Genomic DNA, 23,004 nt, shown 5'->3' with positions numbered 1-23,004 from the left:
GTTACACAAAACCTTCTTAGCTACAACACTAAAAGATACACACACACATCACAAATAATTTCAATATCAACATTAAATGAAAAAATAATAGAAACAATGGCCCCTTCTTTGTATAGTTAGTTGGTCTTAATTTCTATAGGCCTTATTTCAGTCAATAGTAGGACAGAGTTTCTGCTATGTGGTAGTTTGGTGTTCCTTCTCTGACTCTGAAGATCAGGCTTGTTTTTGGTGAGGGAGGCATGGGCAGGCAGGGTACTTGTGAGCTGTTTGAAGGAATATTGATCTCAGCAAGGCAAATAGTGATTGTTCTTTGTATTTATAGGACTAGTACTTAGGAGATCCATGTACTTCACAGAGTATAATTACTAGTCATCTCCTCAATATAGGACAGAGTCAATGCCTGGCTAAGATACAGCCAATAGTCTCAGGATCAGAGTTCTTTCTCTGAGCCTCTCAGATAAGTCACAACTTATGCTAAGATTGAGATACACAGTGTAATCTGAGGTGTAAAGATAGGTGCCTGCTTTAAGCAGAGCCCCAATCCATGCTCCTGTCCCTAAGAAGCAAAATTAACACTTTTGATTGTCTTAATCTAAAAGAGATGCTCAGAAACTCTCAGGAAGTGCAGCTCAAATTGCATGTAAGCCTGTACATTCCCAAGCAGGCAACAGAGCCTATTAGAAAGGCACAAGTCAAAGAAGAAAGTTCCCATGTGATGATGACCATGACCTACAAATACCCTACTCTTGAGGCCAGTTGCTCACGGAGAGATGTAATCTGCCAACCTCTCCCAAAACTGGTTCCAATATCAAGACTCATGGGGCTGGGGATTTAGCTCAGTGGTTTCACCGCCAGCTGCGCAAGCGCAAGGACCCGAGTTTGATCCCCAGTACCAAAAAAAAAAAAAAAGATTCATGATGGCACATGTGCACCCAGAGATACATTCATCAGTTACATCGTGGGACTCTGGAGAGAGCACGGTTGCCATCCAAGTTAGCCCATTTGGCTTTAGTGAATGAAGTGGCAAATGGCTTCTGTTTTTATTGTGAATAATACTGAGGAGAGAGGTCCTACTCCTCTTGACCCTCAGTGCCAAGGAAGGGGGCACCTAGGATTTCTTACTAGCTTATCTGAATGTGGGCCAAAGCATAAAGTGAAGGAGTGAAACCTGAAAGCTATCAGTGGTCAAATAATGAAAACCACAGACATATTATTATGCCATGAGAAATAATGCTGTAGCAACAATTCTGGTGCATACATCTTGGTGGGAATCTGTGATAAACTGGCTCCCTAGAAGACTATAAAGGCATAGTTGGTGCTTTTGTTTGGATACTGTTCACTCCTTCTACTAGCCCAAGGACTGGTAGAGTTCTTGTCTGTAAAACTTCATATGATCTGTTTCTTTGCCAGTACCATGCTATTTTTATCACAGTATCTTTATAGTATAATTTCAAGTTGGGGATTGTGATACTCTCTGCCTTGTCTTTGTTGCCTAGAATTGCTTTTGCTAGTGTAGATCTCTTCTGATTCTAAATAAATTTTTGGATTGTTTTCTCTAGTTCTGTGAAATATGCTGTTGGAATTTCAATCAAGATTGCATTGAATCTATATAGCAGTTTTGGATGTATGATCATTTTCACTATATTAGTTCTTCCTACCCAAGAACAAGGGATGTCTTTCCATTTTCTGATATTCTCTTCAATCTCTGAAAAGAAGGAAAAATGGAAACAAAGCTTATGTATATAGGGAGGAGTGGAGGGGTTGAAGGGAGGGAAGGGGATTGGGGAAAAAATAAGAACCGAGATATATCATGTAGAGGTACAAATTACCAATGATGAATGTGATCATAATGTATACCTAAAACCTACCAATAAACAATGAATTAAATAGAAAACTTCGCATGATATAAATGCAGACAATGTTATCATACATCCTTCTGGAATGAGGATATGTGCTTTGAGGCTCAAAGGGCAAGGAAATAAAAGAAGGGTTCAAATACCTTGCAAAGGCATAGCCTAGTTTCCAGAGTATGCCTGCTAGGAACATTGGGAAGTAATACACATTGCACTATGATACGCTGTATCTGCTTCTGATCTGTATGGTCACCCCAATTTTAGGATAGCATTTTTTGTCTTTGTTATTAAATTGGAGGGGGGGTTATTTAATCTTAAAATTTGAGAGTATGTAGAAATATTTGTTACTGCAACTTCGTAATCTCCTAAGGCTAGAGCATCTCTGAGTATCTCTTAAACCAATGTTCTAAAAAAATAAATTTAAAGGTCAAACAGTATATGTATCAAAAATACTTTTGGAAACTTATTAGTTAAATGTGATTATTTGAGGTGAATTTAACTTTGCACTTACTGGCATATTTCCCACCAATTTAAGATTATAGGTTATTTTAAAAATCATAGACATAATAGAAAGCCTGGCAGATTATTTATGCAGAATACTCATCCTCTTAAAAATACCTTATTTCTAGTTAAAAAAAATTATTGTTAATCTATTTCTAGGTCAGATAGAAATAATATGAAGTCACTAAAGAAGAAAATTTTAAGAAAAATACTGAGCTAGGGCCAGGGATTTAGCTCAGTGGTTTCACCGCCTGCTGCACAAGCGCAAGGACCCAAGTTTGATCCCGGGTACCAAAAAAAAAAAAACCAAATACTGAGCTAAATTCAGAGAAGGAAACAAGTTTTTGCCAAAAATACAGACACTGGGATTTAGAGATGAAATACTAGACCCATGGGATGTGAAAACTCCTTTACCAAGTCTGAATGGCTAAAGTTTAATCATGTGCCTCAGACCTATAGCATAGGACCTTTCTGGAAGAAACCTTCATCATTTTAGGCTGTTGAGATCTCCACAGATTGAGAAAAGGCAAGTCTGAGCTCACTTTCAGATACTACCATACACTCTGAGAAACCTCAGTTAAGAGTTAATGAAAGGAGCTGGGGATTTAGCTCAGTGGTTCCGGCACCTGCCTCATAAGCGCAAGGTCCTGAGTTCGATCCCCGGTACCAAAAAAAAAAAACAACTAAGAGTTAATGAAAGGAGCCAGGCATGGTGGTACACACCAATAATCCCAGCCCTCTGGGAGGCTGAGGCATGATGATTGCAAGTTAGACCTTGGCATGGGCAACTTAGTGACTTAGTGAGACCCTGTCTCAAAATTTTACAAAGGGGCTGGAAGTGTAGCTCAGTGCAAAGACTCTGGGTTCAGTCCCCAATACCACACACACACAAAAATGTTAATGAAAGAAATAGAAGTAAACTTCAACAACATCAGCTCTTGGAATGATCAGTCAGAATATACAAAAACATTGTATGAAATGATAAGAGACCTAAAGATGGGAAAACAGATGAAGGGATGAGACTTTTAAAAGTAATCAGTCAATTTAGAAGACATCCAGATAAAACCTTCAGTATAAAAGTAGTATGTATGTTTTTAAAACCCTCAGCTAAATAGATTTAATCATTAAAGAGAGAATATTAGGAAATTCAGTAGATCTAAAGAAAATATAAAGAATACAACACAAAAATAATAGGAAATGGAAAAGTCAGAGTGGCTAGATGCTATGGAGACTGGTATGAGGAGGTCTCCTAATTTGGTGACTAAGATTCCAGAGGGAATAGAGACAATTTTGGAGGGGAAATCTCTGAAGCGATAGCAGCTGAGTGCCCTTCAAGTGTTTGTTTTTAAACTATGAAAACATAGGAATCCCACTGTAGAACAAGCAGGATACATTTGTAAAAGAACTAGCTAAATAAAGTTTTAAAAACTGCACAGCACAAAAGTCAAAGAAAAGATTTAATAAGTAGCTAGAGAGAAAACAAAGATTCCCTACAAAAACTGGCCTTTATAGTGAAGCCAGGCAGCTGATTTCTTATCATTTAAATGGAAATAAGGGAGCACTGGAATTATATTATCAGCTTATCAAGCAAAAATTGGTATCTTAGAATATCTGTCTTTTGAAGATGAGTGCAATATAAAGACATATTTGGGAGTAAAATGGAAAAAGAACTTAGCGCTAGTATAATCAACTGGCAGAACTTCTAAAGCATGTACCTGAGAAAAAGTGGAAATAATTATGAAAGAAAAGTTTGAAATGATTTAAAAGAATGATTTTTTTTAAATATAAATAAACCTGAACAGATTATTTCTTTGTGAAAAAATAAACCACTGTCAAAGCTAGTATGTAGGTCAGCAGAAACTCATCATAGTTAAAATGTTTGGGTAAAGGGTTTAAATATCAGTGTTGGATTTTTATTTCATTAATTGATTAATTAACTGATTGGCTTAATGGTGTTAGGTATTAAACCCAGTGCCCAGTGCATGCTAGGCATACATTCTACCACTGAGCCACACTTCTAGACCTGGTGTTGAAATTTAAAGTCAACAATGCATTGTTCAATTAGTAAATCGTCACCTCAAAAAGGATATAGATTCCAAACCTCTAGAGGAGGGAAAATAGAAAGAAAAAAGAAATTTTTAAAAAAAAATCAAGAAAGGAGAAAACAAAGCTTAGAAGTGAAACAAACACAAATTCCATAGTAATATGCCAGAAACATATCTAAATGGATCACTAAATCCATATAAATGAACTGAACTTGAAAGTGTACTGCTAACATTGTCTTACTGGATGACAATTTAAAGTAACCCAGCCATATATTGTTCATAATGTATATACACCTACGTGGTTGAAGTTATACCAGGCAACATCAAGTAAAATAAAGGAAGGTTAAACATATATACCCTTGAGAATATATTTCTCATTTGTAGAATGCAAGACAAAATTATTACTGAGGACCCAAAATAAAGATAAACCTATCGATTCACCAAAAAGATTTTCAAAATATAAGTTTGTATATACTTGTTAAAATACAATATTTTATTGAAGCCATGATGTCAATAATAAAACACACCTTTATTTTGTCTACCTCTATAAATAATAAAAGGCTACTGCAATTAAACTATAATATAATTCTTTCATATTACATCAGTTGTAAGACATCTTCATGTCAGAGATGGTAAATGTGAAAAAGTGCATTTTAGAATTGAACTCTGACAGCTTCATCCTGTAATAGCAAGTATTTATATAATAGACAAGGAATATAAAATTCTACAGTAGAGTAACAGATTTAAAAACATTTCTCCAATTTGTAATATTCAAATAGTTAAAAAATAGTAAGGATATGAAGGATGAAAACAATAGCCAAGCTGACTTATGGACATATGTAGAATTGTGCACAATTAGAGAATACACATTCTTCTCAAGATATATGAAACATTTAGTAAGCTGAGCAAACTCTAAGCTGTACAAGCAAGTTACAACAAATGTCAAAAACTACGTCTCATGTGTTTTCTGACCATAATACAATTTAAATTTAGAAATTAATTATACAAAGTTAGCTAGAAAACCTCCATCTGTTTGAATATTTTAAACACAACAGTTATGTCCCATAACTCATAAAATTAATGGAAATTAAAAATTCTAGAGCTGAATGTTAATGAAAATATTATATAAAATAATAGCATGAACCTCTTTACAGTGAAAATCTCTCATGGAACAAGGAATTGAAGGGAACTTCTTAGCTAAATGAAGAGTATGGACCCCAAACAAACAAAAACTATAGGATACTTTGTGTGCAGTGGTCAAAATTTAGAAGTTTTTAAAAAACTAGAAGGGCATTAAGTGAAAAGTGAATTGCTCGTCCAGACTATACTGTTCAGCAGAGTCAAAAATCCACTCATGTAGATTCAGCACAGTGCAGAGAAGGAAGAGGAATTTGTTTCAGTTTGCTTTGCTTTACCTTGTTTAACATTCTTTTAAGTGCTTGCTATATTTTGAGACTTAGTGTTCCTACAAAGCTGTATCAAATTACAATTACCAACATACGTTATGCTATCATAAACATTGTATATTAGTGTTTTTTTTTAAAAAATAACAAAACACCTTTTTTAAACAAAATCTTTGATGTCTTGTAAAGCTTCACATGTCAGTAAATTTATTGGTTATTTTTAATACTATGTTGAAAACAGTTGTTCTTATTAACTTCCCATTTCCCCATGGAAAGGTCAATAATTTTCATTTTGATTTGTAAAAAATGTTTATTACACTAGAAATAATAACTCTTTGCCTGTCATAGGTGATAAAAAAGTATATGTATTTTAAGTTTTAGAAAATGTAGGTCTTACTTTTTTATGGTGTTTCCTAGGTGGAAGTTTTAAACTTTTTACGTGACCATACTGAAAATATGTCCCTGTATTATTTCTTCCTTTGCTTTTAGGCATGTCCTAGAGATTGAATTTTCCATTCATTTTTGTTCTGACTGTTGATTGTAAATTTATATTGACTCTTTAACATTTATCAAAGAGTGCCTTGTTTCCTGACTGATATGTCAACTTTATCATAATTTATCTAAATTCCTTCATAATGAACTCTACTTCTTTTCTTTTTATTTTGTACCATTACTCCTCTTTTCAATTGTTTTTACAAGTCTCAAGTTATTTAATTATTATAGCATTGGTATTTAGCAGTAATAATTCTTATTGCTTACCTTAATTATTCTTTTTTCTTTTTCTTCATTTTATTGAATGCATTTTTTAAAGATGGAGATACTAAATTTATTGGATAATTTTTAAAATAAATTACAAACATTTTGAATGCTTTTCTATTTGAAAATGATCTCAACTATTCTTTTTAAATTTAACTAAGATGAGATGTGGAATTACTTCTCAAAGTTGAAAACTACACACTTAACCAATTGCTTTGATATATTTTCCTTTTAAATTTCATTTGACCCCATAAACTTGGCAGGAGCTAAAGTAGGATTTTAAAGTAAGAAATATACCTGTTTAGAGAGAGGAAGGTAGGAAGGAAGTTGTTACACTCTGACATAACTGAAGTTTTAAAAAAAATTTATCCAGCATTATTTTTCTGACATTATTTCCCCAAAGTGCCTCATCTACACAGCCAGACAAATCTCTTCATTATTCCTGCTGCGGGCCATTCACATTTTAAATTCTCAGCCTTTGTTGAGAATATTCTTTGCCAGGGATATTCTTTCTCTTCCTTTCTGTTTATTAAAATCTGTCTGCTTTTAAGGGCTCCTTAAGGCCAAACTAGCTTTTCTAGCATGAAGCTGTCTTTCAATATTCATAGCATTTATAATCTGATCCACAGATTAAGCATTTTAGACCTTTTCCAATTATAAAAGCAAAAAACAAACTCATAGACTATTTGATAAAGAGAAAGCATATTTTATAAAATATGCACTGTAACTCCCAGTGTATAGTATATATATATATATATATTCTTGTATCATACTTCCATTGTGTTTTATACATATTCCCTTACAATATTTTCCTCTTTTTTATTTTTTTGGTACTGGGGATCGAACTCGGGTCCTTGCACTTGCAAGGCAGGCGGCAGAACCACTGAGCTAAATCCCTGGCCCCTCCCTTACAATATTTTTAACATGCATGGATGGTGGTAACCCTAGTGAACTTACACTTTTGTATGATACTGTAGCATATTTTCATGCTTTTCTGTATTTCTTCATTGTGTTCATTATTACTATTTTAATGGCCACCCAATATTCCACGGAGTAAATGTAGTAATATAATAGTATTTACTTAATCTTTATTTTGCAAAATGTTTCTTATAACAAAAAACTCTACAATGAAAATCTCCATTGTGTTAGTTTTCCTCTCACTGAGGAATTATTTCCTTAAAATAGATATCAAGGATTAGAATTAGTGGGTGGGCAATTGAGAGGATTTTCAGGTTCGTGGTATATGTTACCAGATGAATTTTATTCTGATTTCATGTGTGTGTTCTGGTGCCCCAGGAGCCTTTGTTTCATTGGACATAACAATTTTTTCACTGACTAAGGCCAAGGGGGTGGAAGCATGTGGAACACTTTGCACCTAATTCTCTGTGTCTTGTGTTAGGTATTTCTCATATGTTAATTTTGTTTCCCCAAAGAAATGGGAAGGTCCTTGTGTGAGATTACAGCCAGTTATTTATATTTCTTTCTTCTAATTCACAGTATCGCCACAAAATATGGCAGGCGTAGCTGTTTTCAGTATTTGTTCCTTAAATGATTGACGACTTCACAACATTCCTTTTTGCTTCTCAAACCCAAGGTCAATTATGACAGATGCATTTGGCGAACAACATATCTGTGGGCTCTCATCTCTAGAAACAAATTTATCCTAACCTCTCCTGTAGAGGTTAGACTTAACGCTGGGATCAATGTTATCTGAAATTATTAGTAAATATATATATATTTTTTCCTAGAATTTCAAACTCTAGCTCTTATTTAACTAATTCACAAGGCATAAGCTGTTTAACAACTATCATTTTCAGGATTTTCCCAGAGAAAGACTAGACAAAAAACATATTCTTGGTTCTCTGAAACTGATGACTTGGGATGCTAGAAAGTCCCTTACCTCTACAAGAAAGTAAAAGGAAACTCTGCTAGAAGTACTCTGTTGCCAAGATTTTGCACTCATTCTTCCATTTTACCTTGGGTCTAGATCACTGCTGTGGGTTAAGTATAAGCAATAACTAATAGGCATGTGTTGAATAGTGGAATGGATGACTCTGTGTGCTTCGATTGCATTAATCTATCGCTCTACAAATATCTGTTGAGATCCTGTGAAGCCAGTGTGGTGATTCCTAGGAGAGGGAACAAACAGCTAAAACTGGTGAACTTTATGAATGGAGGGGGCTGGGTCTACTGATCTTGCTGTCCCATGTAGTGCATTTTTCTACATTCATGCATTCCTTTTGATACCACACACCATATCCACAAACCAGTAAAGCTCTCTGAGCTGCATTTCCCTGAGGATTTCCCATCCCATCTCCCCAAAGGGCCTGAAAAGGAGTGTATACTGCTGACTTGGTGCCGGCTGGGGCAAGGATGGCTCCAGATGGACGCTTTTGTGGAGAGTTCTCTTTTATTCTTGGTTATAAGCAGCCTGAGCAGTTATATTATAAATGGGTAATTTACTGCCTCCTCCTCAAGGCTTCCTCTGCTGGCTCTTTCACAGACATTGTTACCAAAGGTTACCAGTGTGCTTGGTGCTTTTGATTTTTGTGGGCACTGTAGACCAAAGAAAAAGAGTTGTCGCCTTGAGCATCTGCACACTGGCTCTCACATGTCCTGCAAATGGGTACCTGCCAGACCTCTTCCCCAGATGTCATCCTGACCATTGATTTTTTTCTGCTGCTCGCCGTTGTGGTGATTAGCCACAGCGAGGCCTGGGCACTGAGCTCTCTACTTTAATTATTCATCCTTATGAAGAAAAATGTCCCTCGTGTGCTTTATTCTCCTCCAGCCCCAACCTGAGCACGCGCAGACTTCTCCTTCCTTCTCTCCCTGAAGTGCCTTGTGTGTCGAAGGGCCTTTCACCAGGGTGCTCTTCCCATTTATGCCTTTAATATTCATTCTGTGTTCAGCCAAGAGGGTCAGGGGGCTGCGTGAAGGAGCCAGATGGCTTCCCTCTTCCCGCAGGAAACGCACCACTATTTAGCCGGGCACCTTCCCAACTCGAGGTGAGGCGAGGTTCCAGTGTTTTGGGGAGAGTTGGTGCACATGGCACTGCCCCTAAGCTCACAGCTCCAAGTTCCTCTAGGCTATGCACTTTTCTACTTCACTGCCCCTCGCTGGAGTTTTCTGCCAGAAACCACACTGTAGGAGACATTAGAAAGAGGACAGAAAGGAGGGGATGGGGAAAAGCAGCCGATGTTATTTATGGCCTTTGCTCAGACACAAGTTTCCGTTATTTTAATCCAACTGAAATAAAAGACCGTAATCCATGGCTGAGAAGACAGTGGACAAACACAGTTAGGTTGGGAGCACCCCAGGATACACGGCCCCCCCCCATTTCTGGTTGTTCATGCTTCTTGCCTGCTGCTGTTTTCCCAACTTCAACTTTTGAACAGCCAAGCAGTTTCACTGGCCAGGCCCAGGGAACTTATTTGTATGCAGCACAAATTTCAGAATCTGTTCTCAGCCTGTGCCGAGTGAAAAATGGCCTGCATTTTCTTGATAGCCCATGTGGTTGTAAAGAATAAATGGCTAATGAATTACAGATGAACATTGACGCAAATTAATCTTCCCGCTGTCCCTGGGTTATATGGCAGCCATTTAAAAGTTTAATCAATACACTAAAGTTGAAAACATGCAGGCATTGCAGTTGTTTGGATGTAATAAACATCAGAGGGAATCGGGAGGTTTGCACCCAGTCCATGTATCATAATGACAGGTATTTATGTTTAATGGACTAAATATTTTTTATTGGAAGGGAGCAAATGTCAGCTTAACTTTGTGAGCCCCACATTCAACTTTCCTTTGAGGTTGGTGAAAGACGGCTGACGTGTCACTGGAAATGAAATGTTAAGGGGGAGAAAAAGGCACAGAGGAGACAAAGCAAGGATCTGGAGCCCTGGGAGACGTGGTGCAGCGCTAACATTCTGCAGCAATTCATTAACGAAAATGTAAACTCTGATATTTCTAATGCTGCTGTAAAATGGTTTACTAGGAACAACTTTAATGGTTATTAGCGAAAACAAGTGCCCAGATCTGCCAGATATCCTGTTCAGTGCAGGTTTTTGTTTGAAAACTCTTTACCAGGTCATATTTGCTGGAGATTTATAATTAGTCCCTTTTTCTTAATGTGAGAAGTGGGGCAGAAATAGCTTGATGGCTCTCAGCCATCTATGGGATTCCATAGATCTTTCCTTTTGAACACTGTCCAGTGGCTTTAAATAACCATGTGTTCTCTTTTGGAATACTTATATCTTCATTACTCTTCACGTTGATATTTTGTAGAGCTGTTGTTAGTCTGGTAGGTCCACGGTGGCTAGGAGAAGAGGGACTTTGCCTAGAGTAGTGCCATCTCGCTGGGGAGAAATGGGCTGAAACAGAAGGAGGGAAATGGCTTCATCTGAACAACAACAACAACTATACAGACGTGATTTCATATTTTTCCCCCTCTCAAAATAAAACAGACTAAATATGTTATCCCCAAGGAGCATGGGGTCTTGGGAAATGGTACATATTTTACAGACATAATTGGAAACATTTTAGACAGAGAGCTTGTTTTAATGCCCTTTCTGCAACCAAGTGTCTCAAGTCCTCTTTGGTGAGTGGGGCAGACGTAATGCCAGAGCTCTGAAGAAAACATTCAGTAGTAGAGTTTTTAGTGAAGGATGAAGAGATTGAGATGATTTAGCTATCCAGTGTTTGGACTTTTAAAATATATGAATTGTATTGTTTTAAACATTAAATAATTGCTTAAATGATATGAATTCGCATCCTAAAGAGCCTTACAGAACATTTAATCAGTCAACCAAACTCGTGGACTTCCTGGCCCTTCATCTTCCTATAAGCAGAATGGGGAGAAATGTTTGGTATTAAAGGCCTGAGTGCTAACCGTGATTTCCTCCCGTCCCTGGTGCCCATGTGACTCTTGAATCCATGTAGATTGTTCTTCTAGCTCTTCTATCTCAGATGATTAACTTATTTGCCTATTTGTTCAGTTCATTTTTTTCATCATGTGAAAAGAAGCTCTAGAGTATGGGGTGAAAGGCAGGAACATGGTTTCCTTCTTTGCCCTACAATCCCATGATCGGCCCCACAGTGGGTTTTATACATGACATTGAAGTGAATGGAGGGTGGTTATTTCCTACTGCCTTTTAAAAATATAAATACAGCTATTTATTGATTACTTATTATGATTTTTATGTGTTTTGACATTTGTTTTATATATCTGAAAAGGTCTTAGTTGTCACCTGAGGAGGTAAAAGTGATTATAGAGGTAAAAACTGAAGTCTAGAGGGATGAGCTAATTATTCATGACTATCGTGAGTACATAGCAATCCCAGATTTGAAACCTGGCCTGTTTTGTCTCTACACCAGATATCTCTACTCTCCCTGTGTTCCTATCCCTCATCTTGTCACTGGTGATAAAATCTCACTAACTCCAAGTTTTTATTCTAGTTCATGACCAGCCAGCTCCCCCACTGCTCTAAGGAACAAGAGGGTCAGGCTCATGCTCTTCCATCAAAAATCTGTTGTCCTAAAGCTTGCCTATAGACTGTAATCATTGCCTTCAAAAAAGTTGACATTGACTATTTAGTGAGGTATGGGTGGTGTGACCCTCAAATATGTGTTTTCTATGGGGTGGGGAAATACAAGGACCTCTGACACATGCTAAGGAAAGTGTATCAGATAAACATACATTTAGTTGCAAACAATAGAAATCTAACAAAAAGCAATCTAGGCATTTATTTGGTACACATTATTTCTGTCTTTCTGCATGACTATGCTTAGCATGTGAATTTCATCTTCTTATTCTCCAAGTGGCTGCTACTGCTCCTAGTGTCATTTCAGCATCCCAGGCAACATAAAGAAGGAAGATATTTTTCCTGCAAGGCATTCCTTCTTGTTTGTGATTGGACAGCTTCCTAAAGATATTTGCCTCTTTCTCATTGAGCAGATATATCACTAAGAGGCTGGAAAAAAATGAGTTTTTCAGTTTTCATGTTCTTGTAGTACAAGAAATCAAGATAAAAGATATTCCATCTAATGTGTCTGCTTACATAAAATAAACCATATTGTTTGTGTTCCTAGTAAATCATGAAATTAAATGTTTCATGTACACTAACTTATATTATCTTTATAATCTCCTTGTTCCAGAAAACATTTATTCCCATTGTGCTAGTAGGTGAAAAGGTGGAGCTGGGATTTGAACTTACCTTTGACCAATTCCACTGTAGTCTTTTGTCTAATGCCGGTTTCCTTAGCTGCCGTTTTGATTTTGCTGTGAATGATGACAGAGTCAGTGCCACTTGTTCCAGCTCACAGGGCATGTGCTTACGGAACACATTGGGTCTGCATCTTCGAACAGGTGAGTATACACTGCCATGTGCCATGTTGTATCATTTTACACTCAGCCACTAAATACTTTCCACATAGTCTGCCTAGATTCAACCTTGGTTCTTTAGTAACTACTTGTAAGCTCAAAGTACATAATCTCTGTGCCTCAGTTTCCTTATCAGTAAAATAGGAACAATGGCAATTTCTACAAAATAGGTGTTTTGAGAGGATTAAGGGCTTAGAACAGTATTTGGACCTTAATAAATGTAGACTAATATTACCACCTTATTACCTGCTTTTACTGGATTTCATTTTGTGCATGACCAGCTTGAAGTTCAGGAGGCTAGAGCTATGTTTTTTTTTCTCTTGATAGCCCCCCAAAATACCTAGCAAGTTTCCATTTCACACTACAATCACATCTCAAATCCTTGTTTTATTTAGTTAACAATTTTTGCCCCAGCTTCTGAATCCTAAAATGGGAAGAGTAATATTATCTAAATCACTGGGATAGTCTGATGGTTGAATTGCAAGCACTTAAACTTGTTAGAACGTTGTATGAGATGTAAAAAATGTTTAGTGTTAGATATAATTATAATCATTCAAGGATTGCCAGTATTCAAAGACTAATACCCTACAGGATATAGTATAATATGTGATGTTTACAAAGGCAGTTTTTATCAGGCCATCCCACAACATAATAGTATGTTGCTATTAAGAATAACCGTATCCCTCTGATAATACAGTATGGAGTATATCCTGCAGGCTAGGCTACGCATCAGATGTTGGAGAGACAAAGATGCATGAGACAAAATAGGAAAAGTGAATGGTGATTATAGGGAGTGTTCCACTCTGAATAATTACTCAATGCTTCAAAAACAAAACAATCCTAGAGGATAATTTTTCCACTTGTTAATTAGTTAAGATGGTCAAACAGCCATACCTAGTGCTGTTGAGTGGATGTTTTTGAAAAGAACTTTGCTTCAGTGCACTGAGGCTACGAAATGTTTAGCATTGACTTGGTAATGCTATACTCAGGACTCTATCCTAAGGAAAGACGTTAATAAAGCATTGTTGTAGACTAAAGTGTGCAGTATGGTATAATTTTATAATATCAAAAAGCAATCATTATCCAACTAGATAGGGATGCTGAATAAGTGACAGCATATTTGCAGAGCACAATGTTATATAACATGCAAGTAATGTTTTATACTGTTTTTAATATGTTAGGCAAATATTTAAGCAATGAACCAAATGAATGAAGGTATATGCTAATTCATCCATGTTTATATATGGATAGAAAAAAGATTAGAAGACAAAACATCAGAATACTGTGATTAGTTATGAGTAGCAAAATTATGCATGATTTTCATTTATTTTTCTGTATAACTTATTTTTTATATTGAGCATGTATATATAAGAAGGCAATACATAAAAAATACAAGCCAACAAGCAACAATACATATGATTTTTCCAAAAGAGTAGTGAGAATCAGGAACACGGTTTCTACAAGTTAGGAATTGTCAGCTGCAGCTAATAGCCCAAATGGCAGTAGCTTTAACAAGATACTTCTCATATAACATGAACCCCAGATTCAGACAGCCCAAGGCTGATGTGATATCACCAAGAACACAAGCTTCTTTCATTTGTGTTTCTACCTGCTAACAGACTGGCTCCCATCTTCAAGTTTGATTTGTGGTCATAACATCATTGTTATGGCACCAGCCTTTATGCCCATGTTTCAAGTAGCAAGAAGGAAGAAAAGGCAAGATCAACATTGCTGTGCTCAACAGCACTGGGGTTTTGTGTGAACTCTTCTTCTCAAAAACAGGCTAACTTTCACAAAGGCTGGTGCATCAGTGGCACCAAAGAAGGCTCAAGAATCCTCTCAGTACATCATCATGTATGATCACCATCGTCCTCTGTGCCCAGAGCACCAAAGCATTCCCATTTGCCATTCATAGCCTTGGGCACCCCTTCTCTTTCTGATTCCTCCTCTTTGAAATAGGCATAATGGAAAGTTCCCTGCCTTCTAGGATTGTGGTGAGGATAATGTGATTTTATAGTTGTGAAAGTCTTTTGGAAAGGCTAAGTGTACTTTGCAAATGTAATTTTTCAGAAACTAATCAAAGCTAATGGGAATCGAATGCCCACTATCTGCTAATCATTGCTGAGGTTTTATATGCAACATGTCATTTAATCTTGGGAATTAAACATAAGGAATGTCCTCATTCTACAGGGGCAGATATTGAGACAGGAAGATATTTGAGCCCAGGTTGCCTGACTCTTGAGTCTGGGCCTTAGGTCTCTAACTTGATGTAGTTAAGAACTGCAGTAAACCTCTTAAAAAATATAGATGTCTAGGATTAGAAGTCAGTTGCTGCCTAGGCTGGTTGAAAACCACATTTAATCAAGAGCTCTAAACCCGTAGCTACTTAGCAGTGTGGCAAAAAACCACAATGTTCCTCAGAGGCTGGGCTCCTCTGGCTCTTGAGTTCCTTGATCTCTGGCAGGGAGAGTGTAACAACATAAGTGGATATTTTCAGTAGCATGCCAACTGGGGACTTTGCCACCCCAAATGGATAAAGCTCATCCATTTCTGAGTCTGTCTGGCACAGTAGTGCGCGGAGTCAGAATCAAGAAGAGGTAGACCAGCTGTTTTGACTTTGGTTGGATTTTCGTTGTTTTCCAGAGACAAAGTCTTTGAGACCAAGCATAAAGCTGGCAGGCCAAGTAAAGTTATTTTCCTGGAAGATCAAGATTGTATACCACACACCTTACTTTTAAACTTTCCTCTTGGCCCACTAATAGTAGAGGGAGGAGGTTTCTGCCTGGCAATCGGGAGGCTCCTCAAAAAAGAAGGCATTTAAAGCTCCCAGGAGAGTCATTCCTACTGGAATTCAGGAAGACTCCCAGCGTAACTGCATTTTGGAAACATTGATGGTTTTTTTAAGACTGCTTTTTGCAATGGGTCAGAACCATTCCTTGGTTGTGATAGATTTATGTGCTGAGGGATGTTGGAAGAGGAGATGAAGGCTATGGGCAAGGACTTCATGAACTTCATCGTAAACCGATTTTGTGGGCCCCAGAAAGAGTGTAAACACTACCCTGAAGATTCATGGATTTGAATTTTGTTTAGATCCATCCATTTTATAGACAATATAAAAGAGGGAAAGGGCAAAAATAATACTAGTTACCTCATCAGGTTGTTTAAAGGATCAAGTGATGAGATGATCCATATAAAATGCTTACGCAGAGGAAGCTTAATAAAGTTAGCTGTGATGATGGGGAGGATGAAGAAAAGGAGAATACTGCTAAGATTTTGCTGCTTAGGGCATCTTGTAGTTGAACACTTGCTTTGAGAAGAAGCTTTGTCTTTATAACTGGAAAATGCATTTTGTAAACTTCATCATAAAATGAAACACAAATCTCTCTCTCTCTTTTTTCTTTTGGTACCGAGGATTGAACTGGGGACCTTGCGCTTGCGAGGCAGGCAGCGGAACCACTGAGCTAAATCCCTGGCCCCACAAATCTCTTTTAAAATGCCAAAAGTCATAGAAATACTCTTTGCATTATTCTCTGGCTCACAGATCCCTAAAGTCACCTTTGTTATAAAGGAATTGACTTTCGAGTCAGAACATCTCAAAACCAACCACAGATTTTTCCCTATCATTTGTTGTCTCTTTGAATACATTAATCTAAGTCTCACTTTCTTTATCTGTGGATTTGGAATGGTGAAAGATTAAATGAGATGATGTATTTTGGAATTCTCAGTATAGCGCCATGCACAGCAATGAACAGCTAATGCTGCAAGCTCTGTGGTAGATAGCAGAGCTCTAGGGAATGTGCTAGTCTTCTGGGAGTTAATTTGCCTTCTGCTCTGGTCCCCAGGGACAGGCTTGATACAAAAGAGAATTCTACAAAAAGAACACTCAGAAGTATGTATCTTTAGATCACCAAAAGATTTGTCATTTCATGTCTGGGGCAGAGATTATGTTATGCTTTCCCATTAGTATTAGAAAATCTCCCCTGAACCCCCATCAGTCCTTACAGTGTAGTGGTGCTCATTGTGTCCTCAGTACTTCCTGCCTTGGGGAATCCACCTAGTGCCCTTCCAGTACTGTATTCAGCTTTGGTCCTGAAGCTTTCAGAGCCTATAATTGCCTTTTCAAGAGTGGATTGCTAGATACTATGCCATACAATCCCCACATCACATGGGACTGTGTAAGTCATGATGAGGAGATGAGGATATGTGAATTAAATAGCAAGGGTTAAAAGTGAGTCTTCCACGTAGTTAGTGATGGAGGGAAAGCTTTCAGCTTTCATTAAATATGATATTACATGTGGAATTTTGTGTATAACATTTATCAGTTTAAGGAACTTTTGTTTTTTTCTCCTATGCTGCTGAGACTTTTATGATGAATGGGTGAATGTTGAATTTTGTCAGTATTTTTTTCTGCATCAGTTGAGATGATTACATGTCTTTTGAATCTGTTAATATAGAGTTATATTATTTTTAAATATTGAACCAACATCGCATCTGTAGGAAAAATTCTTCTTGGCCATGATGTATTATACTTTTAAATATTGCTGGATCTTATATGCTAATACTTTGTTATAGATTTTTGCATATATGTTCAGGAGGAATATTGTTCTGCAGTTTCATTGTAATATATTTCTGTAGTTTCCTATCAGTATAGTTGCTTGGATTGTAAGCTGTTAAGTATTTCCACCTCTTCAATTTTTTGGAAAAATCTGTTCAGAATTAGTATTATTCTTTATTAAAACTTATGTTGAATTTCCATTAAAGCCATTTGATCTAGTGATATCTTCATGGGCTGTTATTAAACTATTAATTCCATTTCTTTAATGAGTATACAGGTCTTCGGGTTGTTTAGTTCTTCTGCCTAAGCTTTTATTTTAAAGGGCATTTCACCCTCTGTAACCTCTGTGTTTCCATTTGATAATCACTCTGTTTTTCATGGCTTGATCTCAAAATTTTCTTGTGACCTCCTAGACCTTCTATCACATAAGCAGAGTAGTCTGGAACATTCATACATTCATTCATTTGTCCATTCAGCCAACATTTTAGCTACATTTTGAATTCCAGGAACTGTGATTTGCATTGTGGATTCAAAGATGAACATAAAAAATTTTCCACCAATGCAAGTACATTGTATTTTAGTGAGAGTAAAATGAAATGCTTGGTGATACTGCAATGGGGCTGTGCATAATGGTTGTGTGATGAATGATGCACAGGGAGAAAATTAGCACCTAGGGGCCATCAGGGGAAGCTCCTGAGAAGTGGAATTGGGATTGGGTCTCAAAAGATAAGGGGAAGTGCCACAGAGGGCAGTTCTGCCACATGGACTGCCATGGGATGTTTGGGGGAACAAGCCATTTCAGCTTGTCATAGGGTAAGAACATTTACTTAAGAAATTCATTGTTTTGATCAAGTGATTCACAATCTAAATGGTAAATTAAAAAGCAAAATGCCTTAGTTATCATGATTTCTCCATTTATGGGTTTCTCAAATGCAGTTGACATGCCTGTTATACTCTTACTGCAGAGTGGACTTAGATTGAACTATTGCTTCAAGATGATTCTCAGATTTTTAGATTCTATTTTTATTTATATGATTATTTTCATGGTTGGAATAATTAATAAACATCATCAAGGAAGATGTAGCCTTTGAAATGGTTCTAGAGTGTTGACATTCCAGTGATTAAACAATTGTGTAGATTGAGAGGGAAGGGTTGAGAAAGAGAGAGTATATGAATCACAAACACCTGTGTCATTTATTCCAAAAAGGACTTTGTAGCATTTCTCCCTCAGTTAATTGATTGTGATTAGTCACAATTTTACCTTCAGTATGTTGCACTTGTGAGGCCAACTTGAGCTGCTATAACCAGATTCAGGCATATTCTTTGCCCTCTGAATGTACCATGAGAATTGTGTACATTCCTGCACACATCTCCCCATCTAGGTTGAGACTAGGTTTTTGTCTTGTAAAACAAGTTTTGTGGTTGTTGCAGTTGCGGCTGGCCTCCAAGAACATTTGTTGTCATCAAAAAGCTTGCATATTCATTGCTTTAGTTAATTAACAGAGGCTCTTTGGAAGTTAGGGCCCCTGTTTTTTAATCTCAATTAAAGTGACGTAGTTCCACCTTAAAAGTAGGCACTATCTAATTGATTTTCTTATTATTCTTTGATACCAAACTAGCTATACTGGTTCTGTGGTTCTTATTTAAGTATTTATGAGGAGGTAAGGCCTGGTTAACTTGGAATTATTCTATCATGAATAAATGTGTTATCAAAGTTTTGGCTCTAAGAGTATGCTTATAAATATAGATGCTCAATTTAAGGAACAGAACATACTTTTAGGTTTCAAAATATAAATTTGTAACATATATTTACTATCCACTATATGCTGGACTCAGTACCAGACCCTTGGGAAACTGTAGACAAATGATGCTCCTTGCTGTCATGGAACTTGGGACCCAGTGGAGAATTCATTCATTCATTCATTCATTCATTCATTCATCTATGTGTGTGTTGTACTTGGCTATGTGCCAGGCACTGTGATTGAGTCTGTGCTTTTCTACACAGATAAAAATATTAGTATAATATTATTCCTGGCATACAGATGGCCCACAAAGTATTGAACTAACTGTAAAGTTACCCTTTATAGTCTTAACATATTATATTGTTCTATGTTAAGGAAGAATGTCAAAGGAAAAAACATTTTGGTCATAGCAGCAGGAATTTCTCTTTGCTTACAAAAAGCCCTATTTTCTCCCTCTTTGGACTACTATTTCATAGTCTCCTGTACTTAGGTACAATCACATGAGTGTGTTTTAGCCTGTTAGTGGGATATGTATCAATTCCCAACCAAAGGTTTGAGGGATGGCTATGCCTCCTGTGTACTTTTTCCCCTTCCACTCCCCTGACAGGCATGAAAGGGCTTGATAAGAGATGGCAGAACTATGAAAATAAATGTGGAGAAAGCTGCCAATGTTGGCCTTTTGAATAAAGAAGCATAGTCTTATGTCGTGATAGGGTGCTGAAATGTTGGAGCTTATTTATTATAGCAGCTGTATAATCCTTACACTAACAGGACAGCTCTGAAACAGCTCATTATCATAAAAATTATGATAAATTATGGAAGTATATACCCAGATATACTGTCATTTTGCAATGATAATACATACTGTTCAATAGTTGGGCTCCTCATAGCCACTATGGAGGACACAGAGACAAAAATTATTATTCCCATTTTGGACATAAAAATTGAGGTTTATATAAGTCATGTGACCTGGCCAAATTCACAAGCCTCCACTACAAAGGTATTAGAACCAGCAGTAAAGTATTGTTTCTTAGTTCTATCTTCTTGTCCTCTTGCATTACCACCTGTCACTTCTGTCCTCTGTTTTACCATCTTCATTATATATATATATTTAAATCTCTTATAGATGTCTACCTAAATTTTGTCTGCTTGTTTATTGCCTGACTTCTGCTAGTAAGTGATGACATCTGTGAGCTGAGCCCTATCGACTGTGTACCCTCATATACTAGGATATTTGTTATCATAGTAGGATCTCAGTAAATAGTGTGCAATGTGAAGAAGACATGGATCGAGGATAAGAAAATACCTCCTCTAGACAGGTGTTTTGTAGTGCACATTAAACAAGGGTCTTATACATTTTGGGGGAAAAAAGAAGGAAGGAATCAAGGATAGATTATCCTTGTGGAGTATGTGCATGTGTGTGTGTGTGTGTGTGTGTGTGTGTGTGTGTGTGTAAAGAAGAAAGCATAGGGAAATAATATTGATGCGGCAAAGAACTGTTGATCTTTCATCTTAACTATTGTTCTTTCAACAACTGATTGGTGTTTGGGGAAGACATATTGCCCTGAAAGGATCTCAATTTTTGCTAGCTTGAGAAGCTTAATTTAAGTAGGTCACCTGAGCGATCAGGAGAACGGATGGCACAGAAAATTCACATAGATTTGACCTGTTCCTGGGGTCATTACAACAAACAGTACACATGTTAAAAAAAAGTCTTTTCTTCCAAAAAGTATCATTGTAAAAATTTTCAAATCTCCATAAAAGTCAAAGAATGATAAACAGAACATACATTCATTATTTACTTACTTCACTCTTAATATTTTGTTGCATATTTTTCTTTTTGTATCTGTGAGTCTGCATAGGTACGTACACATTTTAATGAGATATTTAAATCAACTTCATCCCTAAATACTTCAGCCAGTCATCTCATATGAAAAAAACATGTCCTTGGAACAACAATACCAATATCATACCTAAGAAAATTAACATTAATTCAAAGGTTTTACCCAATATACAGCCTATTATAAAATTTTCTCCTTCCTCCCAATGGTATTTAACTGGTTTTCTTTCAATCTAGTATCCAATCAGGCTTTACACCAGTGTATGTGGTTAAGTCTTTTAATTCTTTTTAAATCTAGAGCAGTGGTTCTCAGGGGTGGCCCCAGCCAGCATCAGGAGCCCTGGGGAACATCAGATATGAAAATGTTGGAGCCCCGTCTTCTCCAAACCCACCACATGGGAAACTCTGGGGGCAGCCACAGCCATCGGTGTTGTAGCCCTCCTGGTGGTTCTGAGGAAACTCAGGAACCGCTGATCTAGAACACACATCCCAGCTTTTCTGACTTTTATGGCACTTTTTCCAAAAACTTGGGCAATTTTGTTGTAGGTTGTTCCACATTTTGGTTTGTCCTGGTTGCTGCATCATGGTTTGTTTCAGGTTTCAAGGGTTGGCGAGCATAGGTAATGTTGGGTATATTTTAGTGCACAGTATAAGAGACACGTGATATTTAATTACAGCATCTTAGCAATGCTAACTTTGATCATTTGTTAATGTGATCACTGCCATATGAAATCTCTTTAAAGGTGTACGTTCCTCTTTATCATTAATAATTAACCTAAAAAGTGACAATCTAATGCTGTTTGAATGTTCTCTTCCCTAATTAAATTTTCTCCCAATAGCTCTAACATCCATTCATAATATTTTCAGGAATTATTACTTTGGAGTATGATGATTTTTCTAATCATGTCATTTCTTCTATTTTAAGTATTTGTCACTACTTATTTATTTTATCTTTTTGGTTTTTTGAGGCAGGGTTTCACTATATAGTTTAGACTGTCCTTGAACTTACTATGTAGCCCAGGCTGGCCTCAAACTCTTAGTGATCCTCCTGCCTCAGCCTCCTGAGAGCTGGGAATTTGTCACTCTTTAAAGAGCTTTCTCTCTCCCTTTGCATTTATTTATTTGTGTGTTTACAAATCATTATGGACTTGTAGTTTTTAAAATTCAGTTCTTAAATAATACTATTGTTTTTGATATTCAGATCACCCAAGGATACCTCTTCAAACCACCTCCTATGTTCTTTCCCTGTTACCTGGCACAAGATGTTCTAGTTCACTCTGTCTTTTTCTTGTACCACAACCTGAATTGGCCATTTCTTCAGGATCCCTGGTTATATCTATTAGTAGAAAATGTACCAAGAGTGCTCCACCTAGGCATACACACATATTTATATTTCAAAATCATAATTTCTTAAAGACCCCTCCAATGTGGCCTCTCCTCTGCCACTTTTAATTTTCTAGGATCTCCATAATAAAAGTCTACACATTGACTGGCTTAAAATAACAGAAATTTATTGTCTGATTGGTGCGCTTAGAAATCTGACCTGTATTTTCTATGAGCACTGGCAGGGTTGCATTTCTTTCTAAAGGGCTGTGGGGGGATTTGTTTTCTCACCTTTTCTGTCTTTGGAGGCTACACCACTTCTTGGCTCCTGGGCTCCTGGCATTTTTGTGATCTTCAGAGCCAGCAATGTTGTGTCTCTCTGAACATTCCCCCAGGATCCCTCTCAGTGTTCCTCTCTGACCATAGCCTTAAAGACATCTCCCCTTTGAAGGACTCATGTGATTAGATTGAGCCCACCCAAGATGATGGATGGTCCCACAAGGAGGTCTCTACCCTAATCCAACTGTAAAGTCCCTTTTGCCATGTCAGGTTGTATTCCTAGGTTCAGAGACTATAGTATGGGCATTTTTTTTTTTGTACCAGG

The 23,004-nt window shown here is 37.1% G+C and overlaps 1 protein-coding gene across 37 annotated transcripts in view; it reads left to right on the top strand.

Annotated features, from left to right (window-relative positions):
* Lrmda (leucine rich melanocyte differentiation associated) overlaps window positions 1-23,004 on the top strand; it is a 1,370,443-nt gene that overhangs the window by 1,062,573 nt on the left and 284,866 nt on the right. The window contains exon 9 of one of the 37 annotated variants that reach the window (XR_015440506.1): window positions 12,822-12,925. The exons of the other annotated variants lie outside the window; for them this stretch is intronic. The gene's annotated coding sequence lies outside the window, so the exon portion shown is untranslated. The remainder of the gene's footprint in view (window positions 1-12,821; window positions 12,926-23,004) is intronic. 37 annotated transcript variants of the gene reach the window in all.

This window comes from Heterocephalus glaber, unplaced genomic scaffold (genome assembly GCF_053883595.1).
Source record: "Heterocephalus glaber isolate CG9 unplaced genomic scaffold, H.glaber_assembly_v1.0 deba00001497, whole genome shotgun sequence".
In the NCBI taxonomy this organism is placed as follows: domain Eukaryota; kingdom Metazoa; phylum Chordata; class Mammalia; order Rodentia; family Bathyergidae; genus Heterocephalus; species Heterocephalus glaber.
This window is presented reverse-complemented; position numbering and strand designations above follow the sequence as displayed.